This window comes from Pelophylax lessonae (assembly GCF_965119305.1).
Source record: "Pelophylax lessonae genome assembly, chromosome: 2".
NCBI classification, from domain to species: Eukaryota; Metazoa; Chordata; class Amphibia; order Anura; family Ranidae; genus Pelophylax; species Pelophylax lessonae.
This window is the reverse complement of record NC_138769.1, coordinates 233,434,722-233,452,876: the sequence shown is the minus strand read 5'-3', so window position 1 is coordinate 233,452,876 and position 18,155 is coordinate 233,434,722.

The window sequence follows — 18,155 nt, the reverse complement described above, 5'->3', positions numbered from 1 at the left end:
TGGGCTTAAAAAGGTTACTGTAAAGAACATGCAGCAGCTGTTGGGTTTGTTGGCATTTGCAACGAGGGTACTCCTAATGGGGCGTATTTTCTCTCGCAGGATGTACTTAGCGATTGCAGATCTTACAAACCCATACGCGCATATTAGGGTTACAGCAGAATTGAAAGAGGACCTCTTAGTTTGGCAAAAAATTTTGAGAGAATTCAATGGGAGATCAGCGTGGCAGGATGAATTTATCATCGATCAGGATTTTAGTTTATATTCTGATGCTGCAGGATCTGTTGGTTTTGGTACAATATGGAGAACGCATTGGTGTGCAGCTAGATGGCCATTAGAATGGTTTAAGAACGGTTTAGTTAAGAATATAGTTTTATTGGAACTATTTCCGATAATTGTTGCTATAGAGCTGTGGGGTGCTTATTTTAATAACAAGAGGATTCTATGCTCTACTGACAACCAGGGAGTGTTATATGCAGTGAATTGTCTAACATCCAGGTCCAAACCTGTTATTCGTCTGTTAAGATATTTGGTTTATAAATGCTTGTGCCTTAATTTGTGGGTAAAAGTATGTAAAAGGAAAAAGTAATGTGGTAGCTGATGCTTTATCGAGATTTCACATGAATCATTTCTTCCAGCTTTTTCCAGAAGCAGACGTGGAAGGATCTAGTTGCCCCCCGAAACTATGGGATATAGTGTGATCGCGGATAACATTATAAAGTCGCTGGCTCCTTCGACCTGGTCGGGTTACAGGGCAGCGTGGTTATTATGGCTGTCTTTTTTTAATTCAATTGGTATAAGAAAGTTTGAGGTGTCCAAAAGTTTAGCTTTGTTATTTGTGAACAATTTAATGGAAAGGAGGTACTCCTGGTCCCATATTAATAGAGTTGTATCAGGAGTATCTTTTTTCTTGCAGCTGCACTCATTTCCTTCATAAGCGAAGTTTTTCTCTATAAGACAAGCGTTGAAAGGGTATAAAAAGAATAACCTAGCAGTAGATAAAAGAAAGCCTATTACAGTTCAGATGCTAAGCGAGTTATGTGTAGGCTTGGACAAAATTTGTTATTCACCGTTTGAGGCTGATATGTTTAGGGCAGCATTTCCAATTTGTTTTTTTGCGGCCCTGAGGATATCAGAATTAGTTCCAAAAAATAGAAAAGGTAAGGATGGTTTAAGGATTGATAATGTTCGGGCTGCTTCGGAGGGCATTAAGTTATTCTTGCAGCGGTCAAAGACGGATCAAGAAGGTAAGGGTTGTTGGATTACTTTAGCAAGGTGTGGTAAAAGGTTGGTATGCCCAGTGAGTTTGCTAAACAAATATTTACTTGATAGACCAAAGCAGGAAGGTTTTTTATTTATCCATCAGGATGGTTCGCCCATGACTAGATTTCAATTCCATTCAGTATTGAAAAAGTGTTAAGATATTGTAAGTTAAATGATGTAGTAATATCGTCACATTCATTCCGAATAGGAGCGGCCACTGAGGCTGCAAGGTTAGGTTTAAAAACTGAAAAAATTAAGCAAATTGGAAGATGGAAGTCAAATGCATTTAAGTTGTATGTGAGACCTAACTATATTTTTTGAATTACCTAGGTATTCACCGGATAGTGTGGATAGTCGGACATTCATATATCTTTTGGGCGAAAAGAAGAGCAGCTACTAGAAGCTATACTGAATCCCTTGGTTTGGATACAAGTTTATATACCGTTTGTTGGCATGGAATTAGGGGTATGGTGTGGGCGGATCTTCTGACAGAATTAGGAATTATGGCAGGTATGTGTTCCCACCCCGATGTATTGATACATTGGGTGGGAATGACATAGCACATATGAGAACGTTGGAGCTGGTTTTTCAGATGAAACACTATGTCCGAACGATAAAAGCTATATAACCTAGCTTGGTGGTGTTTTTTTCCGAAATCATTCCCAGGTTGCAGTGGACAAGTTTAAGTGTTGGCCGGTATGGGGATAAGATTCGTAAAAGAATCAATAGAATAATGGAGAAGTTAATGTCTTTGGGTTATGGGTTTTCCTTTCGCCATTTAGAATTAGAAGGCAACATTAAAGGGTTGTATAGGGGCGATGGGATTCATTTGTCCGAAATAGGGATGGATATATTCAATAACAATCTCCAGGCATGCATTGAGAAGGCCGCGGTTTGGGGGTAGACAGAGGAGGTGCTACGTGCACGTCCTCTGTCTGTTTTTCAGCTCGAGCTTTAATAGCTGAGTTGAAATTTGGTTTGGAAGTTAAAAGTTATAAGTGATGTCGTTATTCATGTGAAGTTGAAGTTTAATAAAAGTGTAATATTTTGAAAACCAATTAATAAAGGCCGTGGCCAAAAGTTTTGCCAGTAAGAAGTCTAATTGTGTTATTTGCATGTCTGGAGATTGTTGGAGAATAAATAATGCTGCGTGTTATCCCATGTTGGGAAAAGGGGAATGGGTTTCAAGGACCCCCCTTTTCCTCATGGGATTACCGCAGCGGGAGGTTTCTAGGTTCCCCCTGCAGGTGAGGGCGTGGTTACATAAAGGTGGTACCTGATAGGTGGGAACTTTGGAGGCTACTAGAAGCTTCTGGAAGCCCACTGGGGTCTATAAATATTGAGGGCTGACTGAAAACTGGCACCAGACGCCACGGGATATGAGAAGCTGCAGAGCTCACCCACCCCCCCTCCCCTTGTCGCGGCCTTGTTAATGTGGTGGGTCACCTTTTCGTAAGAAAAGGGGGACAGTGTAAGAATATGGTGATATGGTTATTCAGCTCGAGCTTTAATAGCTGAGTTGAAATTTGGTTTGGAAGTTAAAAGTTATAAGTGATGTCGTTATTCATGTGAAGTTGAAGTTTAATAAAAGTGTAATATTTTGAAAACCAATTAATAAAGGCCGTGGCCAAAAGTTTTGCCAGTAAGAAGTCTAATTGTGTTATTTGCATGTCTGGAGATTGTTGGAGAATAAATAATGCTGCGTGTTATCCTATGGAAGCAGTGAAGAGTTTCTTAATATTGTATAGATATGCTCCTCCTTATCTGGATCCAGCTGGGGTTCACTTGGTAAAGCTTTGGATTAGTGTTGAGCGAACACGGACTGTATTATTCGGGTTCGTACCGAATAATTGGATTTTTGTTACCCGAACACAGACCCGAAAACTTTACTGTATGTTCGGGTTTAAAATCCGTGTTCGGTAATTTTATTTCCTGTTTTGTATGTAATGGCGCGCTTTTAATGGCGGGCTTTCAACAGCCAATCAACAAGCGTTTAACTGGTGTGCCTTAAGCCATCCCAGCCATGCCTACTAATGTATTAGTAGCTGTGATTGGCCATCTGAAGCATGTGACCCATGTCTTTATAAGTTCGAGAGCCACAGCGTGGCGCGTCATTCTGCTGTAGTTTAGGGAGAGAGCACACATCATATGTGCTGGCTGCTGATTAGGGACAGACAGTGAAAAATTGTGCCCGAAAAGAATGCAAGGACAGGTCGGAGTGTAGGCAGGGACAGTTATTTGAGCATTTTAGGGACAGGCTGGAGAGATTAGGCAGGGACAGTCTACATCGATTTTGCTGTGTGGGGGGTGGTGAGGTGAACGATCTTTTTGCCCTCACTTGAGCCCACTGAGGAGGAGGAGGAGGAGGGAGAAAAAAATCTATTTTTATCAGTCTGTTGTGTGCAGCGTTCAGCTATATTTCACTACAGATTGCTGTTCTAATCTGCTATTAAAAAATCAAGTTAAAGGGGAATTTTTTTTTTTTTCCCCTTCATAGCCTGCTTGCTGCTGAGCTGAGCTGACCGTGACATAAGACACTGCTGTGTTCACATGTGCTATTGAGTGATTTTCAATTTTATACACTTTTTTTCTATTCCACTATTCAATATACACCCTTTTGGGTTAAAAAAAATTAAATTGTCGCATAGTCTGTACAAACTTAAAGGGGAATTTTTTTTTTCCCTTCATAGCCTGCTGCAGAGCTGACCGTGACATAAAACATAAGACACTGCTGTGTTCACATGTGCTATTGAAAAATCACCAATTTTATATCATATTTTCTATTCCGCTATTCAATCTATACCCTTTGGGGTAAAAAGAATTAAATTGCGGCATAGTCTGTATCGGTACGTGTGAGATACACCTTCCAAATTTTTGGGGCGCATCTTCCACCGCCGAGGATTGCAGGGTGCTTCAGTTTGCCTCCTGTTCCGAACTCCTCCTACTCCTCATCCTGCCTTTAGGGTACAAAAAAATTGTAATTGGGGCCTAGTCTGGGTCTGTACGTGTGAGATAGATACACCTTTTGATATCATATTTTCTATTCCGCTATTCAATCTACACCCTTTGGGGTAAAAAGAATTAAATTGCGGCATAGTCTGTATCAGTACGTGTGAGATACACCTTCCAAATTTTTGGGGCGCATCTTCCACCGCCGAGGATTGCAGGGTGCTTCAGTTTGCCTCCTGTTCCGAACTCCTCCTACTCCTCATCCTGCCTTTAGGGTACAAAAAATTGTAATCAGGCCTAGTCTGGGTCTGTACGTGTGAGATAGATAAACCTTTTGATATCATATTTTCTATTCCGCTATTCAATCTACACCCTTTGGGGTAAAAAGAATTAAATTGCGGCATAGTCTGTATCGGTACGTGTGAGATACACCTTTTAAATTTTTGGGGCTCATCTTCCACTGCCGAGGATTGCAGGATGCTTCAGTTTGCCTCCTGTTCCGAACTCCTCCTACTCCTCATCCTGCCTTTAGGGTACAAAAAATTGTAATCGGGGCCTAGTCTGGGTCTGTACTGTACGTGTGAGATAGATACACCTTTTGATATCATATTTTCTATTCCGCTATTCAATCTACACCCTTTGGGGTAAAGAGAATTAAATTGCGGCATAGTCTGTATCGGTACGTGTGAGATACACCTTTCCAATTTTTTGGGCACATCTTACACCGCCGAGGATTGCAGGGTGCTTCAGTTTGCCTCCTGTTCCGAACTCCTCCTACTCCTCATCCTCATCCTGCCTTTAGGGTACAAAAAATTGTAATCGGGGCCTAGTTTGCGTTTGTACGTGTGAGATACACCGTTTTTAATAAAATTTTTCCTATTCCACTATTCAATATACACCCTTTTGGAGTGTAAAAAATTAAATTACGGCATAGTCTGTATCGGTACGTGTGAGATACACCTTTTTAAATTTGTTTGGCGCATCTCCTTCCACCGCCGAGGATTGCAGGGTGCTTCAGTTTGCCTCCTGTTCCGAACTCCTCCTACTCCTCTTCCTCATCCTCATCCTCCCTTTAGGGTACAAAAAATTGTAATCGGGCCTAGTCTGTGTTTGTATGTGTGAGATACCCCGTTTTATACATTTTTTTCTATTCCGCTATTCAATATACACCCTTTTGGAGTGTAAAAAATTAAATTACGGCATAGTCTGTATCGGTACGTGTGAGATACACCTTTTAAATTTGTTTGGCGCATCTCCTTCCACCGCCGAGGATTGCAGGGCGCTTCAGTTTGCCTCCTGTTCCTAACTCCTCCTACTCCGCTTCCTCATCCTCTACCGCCTCCTCATCCGGTAAGCGTAACACCTTCACCACCAACTTCAGCACAGCCAGGGGTAAACGACAGCAGGCAGTTTTAAAACTTGCCTGTTTGTGGGAAAAGCCACACACCGCGCAGGAGTTGTGGAGGAGCATGGAACAGCAGACAAATGAGTGGTTGCTGCCAGCGAGCCTCAAGCCCGGCCTGGTGGTGTGCGATAACGGGCGAAATCTCATAGCAGCTCTGGCTCTGGGCCTAGCCGGTTTGATGCACATCCCTTGCCTGGCGCATGTGCTGAATTTGGTGGTGCAGAGGTTCCTTAAAAATTACCCCGATATGTCAGAGCTGCTGCAGAAGGTGCGGGCCGTCCGTGCGCACTTTCGGCGTTCTCACCCTGCTGCTGCTCGCCTGTCAGCGCTGCAGCGTAACTTCGGCCTTCCCGCTCTCACCGCCTCATATGTGACGTGCCCACAAGGTGGAACTCCACCTTGCACATGCTGGAAAGACTGTGCGAGCAGCAGCAGGCCATAGTGGAGTTTCAGCTGCAGCACGCACGCGTGAGTCGCTCTGCGGAACAGCACCACTTCACCACCAAAAACTGGGCCTCCATGCGAGACCTGTGTGCCTTGTTGCGCTGTTTTTAGTACTCCACCAACATGGCCAGTGCCGATGACGCCGTTGTCAGCTTAACTATCCCACTCCTATGCCTCCTTCAAAAAACGATTCGGGCGATGACGGAAGAGGATGTGGCACAGGATGAGGAGGAGGATGAAGAGGTAACATTTCCAAGGCTTTCAGGTCAGTCATTCGCAAGTGGCTCAGAGGGTGGGTTCCTGCACACACAAACGCCAGGGATACAATTGTCCAGCATGGGCACAGTTCTGGAGGATGAGGAGGATGAGGAGGAGGAGATGGAGGAGGAGATGGAACCATGTTCACAGCAGGGTGGCACCCAGGCCAGCTCATAGCCATCACTGGTGCATGGCTGGGGGGATACAGAGGACACAGACGATACACCTCCCACGGAGGACAGCCTTTTGTTGCCTCTGGGCAGCCTGGCACACATGAGCGATTACATGCTGCAGTGTCTCCACAACGACCACTGAGTTGCCCACATTCTAACTTGTGCTGATTACTGGGTGGCCACGCTGCTGGATCCCCGTTACAAGGACAACGTACCGTCCTTAATTCACTCACTGGAGCGCAATCGCAAGATGCGCGAGTACAAGCGCACGCTGGTAGAAGCAATGCTGCTGGCATTCCCACCTGACAGCAGGGCCACAGTGGAAGCACAAGGCCAAGGCAGAGGAGGAGGAGGAGGAAGAGGTCGCCAACGCAACCAGGGCACCGCCAGCACCTCAGAAGGCAGGGTTAGCATGGCCGAAATGTGGAAAAGCTTTGTCAGCACGCCACAACAAACAGCAGCACCAGCAGCTCATATGGAACGTCTTAGCAGGAGGCAGCATTTCACCAACATGGTGGAGCAGTATGTGTGCACACGCCTACATGTAGTGAATGACGGGTCTGCCCCCTTCAACTTCTGGGTCTCCAAATTGGGCACATGGCCTGAGCTTGCCCTTTACGCCTTGGAGGTGCTGGCGTGCCCTGCAGCCAGTGTATTATCTGAACGTGTATTTAGCACGGCTGGGGGGCGTTATAACAGACAAGCGCAGCCGCCTGTCCAGAGACAATGTGGACAAGCTCACGTTCATTTAAATGAACCAGGCATGGATCCCACAGGACTTTTCCGTACCTTGTGCAGAATAGAGATGGATACCGACCTTACCCAGCCATTGTTATATTTTTGACCTTTCTCACTCTGTTGGGGTGTACCCTAATTTAAAATGACTGAAAAAAAGCAGTGTTGGCTACCTCGTCCCCCTCCACCGCCGCTTCCACCTACACCGCCACATCCACCGCCACCTTAACCTCCCTCCTACTCCATATGGGCCTCGTCCTTCACAGATGAAGAAAATTGTTTTATTTTTATTTATTTTTTTTGTTGTTTTTAAGTTATTTCCCTATCCACATTTGTTTGCAGAGCACTTGTCATGCTCTTGACTATGTTTTGCTGCCATTTGCAGCACTCTAGCCCTTTCCATTGGTGTCTTAGAGCCATTTTAGTGCCTGAAAGTTCGGGTCCCCATTGACTTCAATGGGGTTCGGTGTCCGGGTAAAGTTCGGAAAAAGTCCGGGACACGGACCCGGACTTTTTTTTCAAGTTCGGCCGAACCCGCCGAACACGGACATCCAGGTGTCCGCTCAACTCTACTTTGGATCTCAAAAATAAGGGGCCAATATAGTGCAGTATTTTCCAATTCACATTTATTAGAAAAAAAATATATTCACTCACTTTTAAAATTGCGGCTATCAGCCGCTATGCCGCGGGACATCCGTGTCCTGTAACATCACTTCCGGTGCTATGCCCTACGTGTTACGTCATGATCGCTCACGTGACTTCTTCAGGGGAACCACCTAGGTCTCTCAGGACAGCGCGAGATTCACACCCACACACATACAATTGTATAGATAATCATGTTGGTATAAAAATAAAATAGAAGGTTTTATTAGTGGGGGGCGGAGACTCCAGACGGACGTGACCTGGCAGCTCACACAGGACGCGTTCCTGTGTGTCTCTCCTACTGCATTACTTGCTGCATGAATAGCCCGCACAGCCCGCACAGCTTTATGTGCAGGATAATGTGAATGTATCCGCATTGTTTTTCTTTTTTATTTGAATAAAATCGAGTTAAGCAGAGAGCACTAGATCTTCTTCTCCCTTTTCTTCTTATGATGTATATCGAGTGTGTGTAGTAGGAAGCAAGCTTACCCACAAACCCCTGCAGTGTCCCAAAGATCATTCCAGGATACAGTGGTGTCACCCTGTTTATTATCTTAAAGAAAAAAGCATATGTGACCTGGTGATAAAACAAGGGTCAGAATATGAGGTGAGAGGCCATCCGTGGTGGGATCACGAGCACTGGTTTAATCTATTGATTTAGCACTTGAGCACTTTTTTGGATATCGAAGAGACTTTTATTTTATATTATATCATGGACTACAATAAGTAATGTTGCATTATTTATTTTGTCACTAGATCAGTGGTTCTTAACCTGGGTTCGATCGAACCCCAGGGGTTCGGTGAGTCAGTTTTAGGGGTTCGGCGGGGGGGCAACAGAGCAATTGCTCCCCCCGAGAAAATATTACTGATTGTGAGGCCAACCCCCCCCCCCCCCGGAAATCAGAGCTGCGGTCGGGACGACTCACAGCCATTACACATAGACACTTGACACTCTGCCCCCTGTACCTCCCCCAGCAGGTTTCCAGCCTATCTCCTGCAGGCTGCTTGCTGTTTGAGTGGGCGGGATGGGGATGTACCTGACTACGGAGATCGCACCCGCCTGGAAGAGGGAAGTGTGAGCAGCTGAGCAGAGGGAGCCGATTGAATGTTCCTCGAGGTAGGCTCAGCTAGCTGTACATGGTGGATTAGTTTGCAAGCACCTCTATGCTAAGTCTGCTGAGTTACTGCAACTTAGCATAGAGTTGCTGTTAGCTGACAAATGGAAATGCATGTCCTTTTCATTTAGCTCAATAAGCATTGTGAATGCCCCCTGGTGTGTGCCCTCCTGATACCCCATGGTATGCTCTCCCAACACCTCCCCCCCCAGTGTGTGTCCTCCTGACACCACATGGTATGCCCTCCCAACCCCTCCCCAGTGTGTGCCCCCCTGACACCCCATGGTATGTCCTTCCAACACCTCCCCCCAGTGTTTTCCCTCTTGACACCCCATGGTATGTCCTCCCAACCCCCCCAGTGTGTGCCCTCCTGATACCCCATGGTATGCCCTCCCAACACCTCCCCCCAGTGTGTGCCCTCCTGACACCCCATGGTATGCCCTCCCAACCCCCACCCCAGTGTGTGCCCTATGGACACCCCATGGTATGCCCTCCCAACCCCCACCCCAGTGTGTGCCCTATTGACACCCCATGGTATGCCCTCCCAACCCCCCCAAGTGTGTGCCCCCCTGACACCCCATGGTATGCCCTCCCAACCCCACCCCAGTGTGCCCTCCTGACACCCCATGGTATGCCCTTCCACCCCCCCCCCAGTGTGTGCCCTCCTGATACCCCATGGTATGCCTTCCCAACCCCCCCCAGTGTGTGCCCTCTTGACACCCAGTGTGTGCCCAACCACTGATGTGTGCCCTCCTGACACCCAGTGTGTGGCCTCCTGACTCTCCACTGGTGTGTGCCCTCACTACCCTCCCCCACAGTGTGTGTCCTCCTGACCCTCCCCCCAGTGTATGCCCTTCCAACCCCCTGGTGTGTGCCCTCATAACCCCCCGGTGTGTGCCCTCCTGACCCCCCCCCCCCAGTGTGTGCCCTCCTGACCCTCCCCTGGTGTGTGCCTTCCCAGCCCCCTGGTGTGTGGCTTTACTGATCCCTGTACACTGTCCTATCCTCTGTCCTGTCAACTCCTGTCCTCTGCCCTATTCTCTGTACACCGTCCTACAGCCTACCGACCACTCTATCCTTCCCTACAATCAACTGACCCGTATACACTGCCCTACATGCTACTGGCCTCTGTACACTGCCCTACATCCTACTGACCTTTCTACACCACCCTAAAAACTACTGACCCCTATACACTGCCCTACATGCTACTGACCTCGCTACACTGCCCTACAAACTACTAAGCACTGTACACTACCCTACAAACTACTGAGCACTGTACACTACCCTACACACTGCCCTACAAACTACTCACTACTGCACACTGCCCTACAGCCTACTGACCTCTGTACGCTGCCCTACAGCCTACTGACCTCTGTACGCTGCCCTACAGCCTACTGACTTCTGTACGCTGCCCTACAGCCTACTGACTTCTGTACACTGCCCTACAGCCTACTGACCTCTGTACGCTGCCCTACAGCCTACTGACCTCTGTACGCTGCCCTACATATTACTGACCTCTGTACATTTTACTTTGTATGATACGTTTAATTCAGTTCTGTAAACAACACCTTATTTTCTGGCAGTGCCCCTCCCGAGACTAGACTCATAAAATCATATTTTATTTTTCCAATTAAGAAGGGTTCGGTGAATGCGCATATGAAGCTGGTGGGGTTCAGTACCTCCAACAAGGTTAAGAACCAAACATTGGGATAGAAAAAGGCGGGGCTTTGCGGGCCAGTGGGAGTCCCACTGGCCCGCAAAGCCCCGCCTTTTTCTATCCCAATGTTTTTCATTAATCCTTAACAGGGGTAAGGGCCTATTTTACACGGCATTTTTTTGTTTACAAGGTTAAGAACCACTGCACTAGATGTTATTGAACTTTATAACTAATTGCATTTACCTCATGTTTTGATTTCCAAGGTATAGTGTGTGTGCCACTATACACCTACATATTATCAATCATGGGTTTATTCTCAGCATTTTTCTAATATTGGTACTTGGTTAGCACGTTCAATTACTCAAGCACCTTATCAATTGAGTAGCACTTTTGTTCATACTAGCACCTTATTAGCTACATTTGTTTTATTAAGCACTTTATTGCTTATTTGCACATTGTCTCTGATCAGGTGTCAGTAGCACTGTATCCTACAATTTGTTTACCTACTGTATTTGACATCCAGGATGGATTACTTATTTACACCTGCCCCCCAACCCCATTTCTTTATACGAAATAATTTTTAGTAGTAATAACGAAATTTAATGAACACTAATAATGGAATCAAAATTGTATCAGTAAAGAGTGTCTTAATATTGTATAGATAATCATGTTGGTATAAAAATAAAATAGAAGGTTTTAATAGTGGCCTAGGGAATACGTTATAAATTATAATAATATGATCCTATTGCATACAATACACAGCCTAAAAATCAGTCAACTGTTACAATATGCAGGTAGCAAAAAGGCAATCATAATATTCATGCAGAAAACAGCCAGTCATGGCAATATGCAGGTAACGAATGTAAAAACTAAAACAAATAATACTAAACTCCTTTTTTCTTCTCCCCACACACCCCCTTCTTCTTGGACTGCAATATGTTTTGAGTCTCCTTCCAGATACCCAAGTGGATGTTTTTAATTTCCGCAGCTAAGACCTGCAGTGTGCACACAATTTCAACAGTAATCATGCTGACATCAGACCAAATTGGAACTATCCTAATTACAGATAGGCTAGGAAATACTTTTCCCATTGTACCATTGGCGTATTACTGCTGACACCTCTTGGTCAATGCCTACTTCCAGAAATGAAGGTGTGACATTCTGGCCCTAACTCAGGAACACTGGGATTAATGCCTGCAACAATATGTGTGATATAAGCCATGGATAGATTAATACAATTTAAGTTTCTTCCCCAAGCCTACTACACTCCACAAAATTGTCAGGTGTGAATTAGATAGGCACTTTTGCTTATGTGTTTTGGGCATGTTGTCAGTTCCAGACATTTTGTAGGGAAATGGTAGATATTATAAAATTGGTTTGGAGGCTGACCCACTTATCTTGCTATCTGGAATAACGGATAGTATAGATGCCTAAAATTACTCCTTAAAGCCTTGTTGAATTTTTCCTAGGAGGTCTCTTACTTATAACTGTATGTACATTATGTCCTTTTGTAGTTATTGCACTGGGGAAAGGGGAAAGGAGGGGGGTAGGGATTGTTTTGGATGTTTTAGTTGCTGTACTGTTCTTGCTGCACCTGGTGGTGCTTATTGTTGTGTTTTTTTTGATACCTTGTTTTGTACACTTTATTTATAAACTAATAACAATTATTTTCTAAAAAAAAAAAAAAAATACTGCCTAAAATTATTAAAATGTATTCAAATTAATATTATTATTATTAAAATTACTAACATTAATTTTCTACACAGCTTTCTATGCCAGACATGAAAGCATCCTAAAATGGACACGTGTGATTGGCCCCAAATTCCCAAATGTTTTCTGCAGCAGGACAATAACCCCAAATATACAGCCAATGTCATTAGGAACTAGCGTCATTGTAATGAACAAGGAGTCTTGAAAGTGATGGTTTGGCCCCCACAGATCCCTGATCTCAAAATCATTGAATCAGTCTGGGATTACATGAAGAGACAGAAAAATTTAAGACAGCCTACATCCACAGAAGATCTGTGGTTAGTTCTACAACCACCTACCTACCGAGTTCCTTCAAAAACTGTATGCAAGTAAACCTAGAAGAGTTGATGCTGTTTTGAAAGGTACTCAGTTACACCAAATATTGATTTAGTTTAGCTTTTTCTTCTGTTTACTCACTTTGCATTTTAAAATATGATAAAAATAAACTATTAACACTTCTATTTCTGAAAGCATATTATTGCTTTTATTGTAGACCTACAGGAAACTCTGTATTATTGTAGTCACATGATTAAAAGCGATAGTGGGCGTATACAGTCTGTGATTCCCCTCTCCTCTCCTTGATCGCAGCTTCAAGAATTTTGAGGCTCAAATTTATCCTCTAAAAAACCTGCTGGCGGGATCCGGGTCCTCCTAGACAGAGCTCTGGCGTACTAAACTAAAGAGCATAGATGGTGGGGGGAGAGAGATGGAAAGACTGGTATGCAGCCATGTAGGTTCCTATGATGATGCGTTTCAGAGGCGTGGCCTCCTTCCTCAGTTCAGGTCTTTCCATCTCTCTCCCCTCACCATCTATGGTCTTCTGGGAGTCTCTGATGCCTATGCGCAGGCGCACTCGGTTTAGTACACCACAGCTCTATCTAGGAGGACCCAGACCCCGCCAGCAGGTTTTTTAGAGGAGGAATTTGAGCCTCAAACTTCTTGAAGCGGTGATCCAGGAGAGGAGAGGGGAATCACAGACTGTATAGGCCCACTATCGCTTTTAATCATGTGAGTGCAATAATACCGAGTATCTTTTATGTCTACAATAAAAGCAATATTATGCTAGGGTGACCGTGTGCTCTTCTTTTTCTTTGACTCCTTGTACAGATATCTTTGTTCACCACCCAGTGGATCCTTAGGAGAGCTGCAATGACTTGGCAAGTGGAAAAACCTCATCCATAAGGAGTCGGACTATCAGCCAGCCTTGATGGGATTATTTGGTCAGCGCATGAACTTGTGATTTTTCTACTTTTGATGTACATTCTTTAACAAAGACTGTCTTGAGTTTGTTTTCCTCTAGTACTCAGCCTGGCCATTGTGACATAATTTCCTAAAAGCAGAGAGAGAGAGACCACTACTGAAAGCAGGGGATGGTGGGACATATAGTCCAGAGAGACGGGTTTTACATGGAGCCAGTGCTGCTGCAAACAACAAGTTCTAGCCAGCTGGAAAGAGAAGAATGCTGGAGGAGGACATAGCCTGGCTCGGAGTGAAGTTCTTCCTCTTGGGACCACAGCCTTTAGCTGAGAGCAGGGACCTTGCCACTTTGGGGAATGTGAGCAGGCGTCGTGGCCTGGACATCAGTGAGAGTCTTCAGTGAGCCATATATCTGCAGGCATATCCACCATTGCCATGTCCCTGTGACTATCGGAGGTCCCTCTCATCGTCACCATTACAGATCCAGCTGAATCCCAGCATCGCCAGGTGCAAGGTCAGGCACCCTTCACTGGCTGCAGATTCTTCAAGAACCTGTTCTGTGACTTCCTATTCCCTTGAGCTGTGGTATCATCAGGATTGGTGAGTGTAAATATTGACAATTACACCATCACAGAGTAGTACTGTTGGTGTATGAATGGTAATGACCGGTGCCACATCCTAATGACTATAGTATGTATAAATGGAAAAGGAAATATTGACTTTCTAGGCACCAATGATAAAAACATAATTTTTATTAATAAGATTAAATACAACACATTTATACATAATACAATTGGAATATAAACATCACAAAGAAATATCCAGCTCTGACCACCAGGTTAGGGACAGTAAGATAACAAACCCTGGTAGTATTCGGCTGCATAGTTGGAGTACAGTGTATTAAGGCTAAAAGCTCAACATGTTTCGCGATATGCATTTTTGTATATGAATAGAAATATATCAATAAGTGTATATATATCAAACAAAATCTGTTTACAAATTATATATTAGAAATGTAAATGTACAGTACAGAAGTAAGGTAAGAGTGTAACCGTGTCTGATTGGTGGGCAGAAGCCCACCCTGTGTATACATAGCTCCCAACTGTCCCTGATTTGGAGGGACTGTCCCTGATTTTTTTTGTACAATTCTCCATTAGGGTGGTGTGTCAGGGGGTGTGTCCTATGCCTACATACTTTTGCTAATAAGTGTTCCTCGTTCCCATCTCAGAAAGTTGTGAGGTATGTGTACATCCTACAAAAGACTCATGTTAAAGAGGTAATTTTTTTTTTTCACCCTGAAAGAGAAACACATAATGAGCTAGTATGCATCGCATACTAGCTCATTATGAAATTCTTACCTTAGAACGAGCCCCCGCCGTGCCGCCCGCTTACCTCTATGACGGGCGACATGTTCAGTCGCCCGTATTTCGGGATCGTGGCATCCGGCCATCTGATTGGCCGGAGCCGCGGTGATGTCACTCCCACGCACGCGCACGGGAGCCGACGGTCACGGCACGGGGCTCTGAAGGAACGGCATGAGCGGCTGTTCCTTGAGAGCGTATGCGCCAGTGACGTCACTGGCTGCATGTAAGGTAAATATCTCCTAAACGGTACATGTTTAGGAGATAATTACAGTACCTATAGGTAAGCCTTATCATAGGCTTACCTATAGGTACAAGTTGCAGAGGAGGGTTTACTTCCTCTTTAAGGCTGTAGGCCAGGGACAGCCCATTGTGGCTTAATGCATGCCGTATGAAGGAAAAAAACAACCCCAAGTACCATCAGGACCCAAATCTGACTCTGTCCAGGACAGACCCTCAAAGTATTTTGCGATGCGAGGCGTGGCCTGGATGGAGTTGGGCTGGGAACAGAGTAAAAAGATGAACTTTTATGATCTGTTGACAAGTCTTGTTTAATTCTGAAAACATAGATACATGATAGATTTGTTGGAACCCACATGATAGGGGCATTCCAAACAGAGCACATTCTACAGGAAAATGGAGATGAAGGAGTAGATGTAATGCTGAAAAGAATAAGTACAGCTAAGCAGGAGGAGAGGGAAGCAGTAGAGATACAGATTAGAAGCAAAAGTACAGTGGAGCAGTATGGGAAGAGGAAATGGCAGATGATTCTAAATAAAACATACACAACTAGTAATGTAGGAAAATCCACATCGTTTTGAAAGGAGAGAGAATTATAGAGAAACTGCAAGGAAGATGAGGAGGTGTGTTCTAAAACAGTCATTCCCTGGCAGCGCATCTCACCCTGATGCCCCCTCCCAGCAGTGACTTGGCGGTCTTCCAGTCCTCTAATCTATAATTTAAAATTGATAGCAGAGAGCAATGAGAAAGGTGGACAATATCAGTAACTTCATTTTACATTTTCTTTAAGCATTGCTTTCTGTTCATTAAAACACTATTGAGGCTCAAAAGTAAAAAAAAAAAGGAAAAACTCATATGCTAAAATAATAATTGATCATACCTGCTTCTTAAAGGTTAAAAAAAAAACTGCAGCTGTGAAATGGGTTCCCATTTGTTTTGAGATGCAATAAAAGCATTGTTAGAGCGTGATGCTATTAATTATTGAAGAGATGGAAAGGAATAGCTGTTAAGGGAGTACTGTGCTTATAAAGGCAAACACGTTCAAAGTGCGCATGGCAAATTTTTGCAGATATCTGCCAAAATAGGCACAAGGCATACAAATTATATAAAACGGGTGACATTCATGCTTCCTAATTGTTAACATAACAGTGATAAGTGTGCAGTTCTGTTTAAAATAACATACACTTCAAAAGCATCCCACATTTTTGCCTTAATAACACACACATGTGTCTACAGTCTATAACAGGGAATGTGTGAACACAGGGAAAAGCGGTGAGACCAAACCCACCTTTAACACGCCTGTCCAACCCTTTTCTACTGTCATCCATTTTTTTTTTTTTTGTAAACGTCCCTACTGTAGCTGGGGCAGGAAAGAAAATACAGTTCCCCCCCCCCCCCCAATAAAAAAAAGATAGCAATATCAAACTACCAAAGCCTCCAACCCTTCACTATGCTATCTAAAATGAAACTGTTGTAGTTTGAGTTCCATCTTTAATATATAAACTTTTATTGTTTATTTTTCTTATGCTTTTGTAGTGCACAGATCAGATTGCTCTGGCGGTTTGATCTTGGGTTCTATTCCCTGATGTGGCAGCCAGGCACACAGTATTTCCATACTTTTGTCAGTAACCAGCGCAATTCTTTTTGTTTTTATTTTTGGGTAGAATTTGGATAGGGTGAGGGTGAGCCTAGGGATACTCCAGTAAACTTGAAAAATTAGAACACTACTCTGCACTAAGACTTCAGGGTGAAGGAACCCCTTTGACATGTGTCAATGAATAGTACAATACAGGAATTCCTCAACAGGAATACAGTCCTGAGTGTACAGACAGCATCAATTTCCTAGAAAAGCTAAGGAAAAACTTTAGTACTTCAGGGTGAATGGACTCCCTTTGAGTATATTGATGAACAGTACCAAACCCGAATTCCTCAACAGGAATACTGTACTAGGTATATAAAATAGTAGCTGCTAATCTCCCAGAAGAACTGAGCAAAATCTTTTGATCCAGATGGCTGGTACTCATTGTTTCCTGATCTCAGTGTAGCCATGTTCAGGGTCAGCAAACATCTGTGATTTAGCTGCCTGTGTCCTGAATCCTCGAGAGGCTTTCTGGGAGTGCTCAGGAGGGCAGAAAAGAGGTCACCCAGCCAAGCAGTATCTGGGACCCAATAAAGGCTGCAGACTGTTCCAGGCAAATCTCCCAGGGATCCCACACCCCTCAGCCTGAGTCTTACTCCTCCAGGAACAAGAGACTTCTTCTCTGAGCACTAGCCCATTTATACCTCTCTCAGCCCCCTGCTGGTCTCCTGCCATATTGACCAGGGATTGGCTGGGAAGATATTAACAAGCAGACTGGGGTCATATTGTCCCTCCCACTATGTCCCAGTGTCCTCTGGGAGACAGGGTGAAGTAATTGATCCCATACCTACAGATCCCAGAGCAGACCTAAGTAATCAAACAATGCTCTCCCTGATTACAGGGAAGCCAAAAATGAAATTTTCACACAGTAGCACTATGGAGCTCTACACTTTTTTATGCATACCTGGGAACTATGTTAACTCCAACAGCATGTGAGTCTGTAGGCAGAGTGAGGGGAATAGCTGTGCACTGCTACAAGTTGGGGAAATGGCCAAAATAGTGCAGCTTTTACATGTATGGTTTGAAAGTGAAAAGCCTACCTGCAACAATGTGGTCCCACACTCACAGATACGGAGCCATAATGATAAACTACTGTCTGTAACACATTAGCGATTGTACCAATAAGCAAACAACACAGGCTACAGTGAAAAGTTGTGGTCAACAAACTCACAATAATGTCACACTGCCATTTGTGACAACATGTGAGAAACACAATAGCAATGTGATAATACTAAGACAACAAACTGGCAATCCAGACAATACATGGGCATTATATTTTTAACCATATACTACATGGGCAACAAATGGGCAATTGTGGTAATATGTAGTTA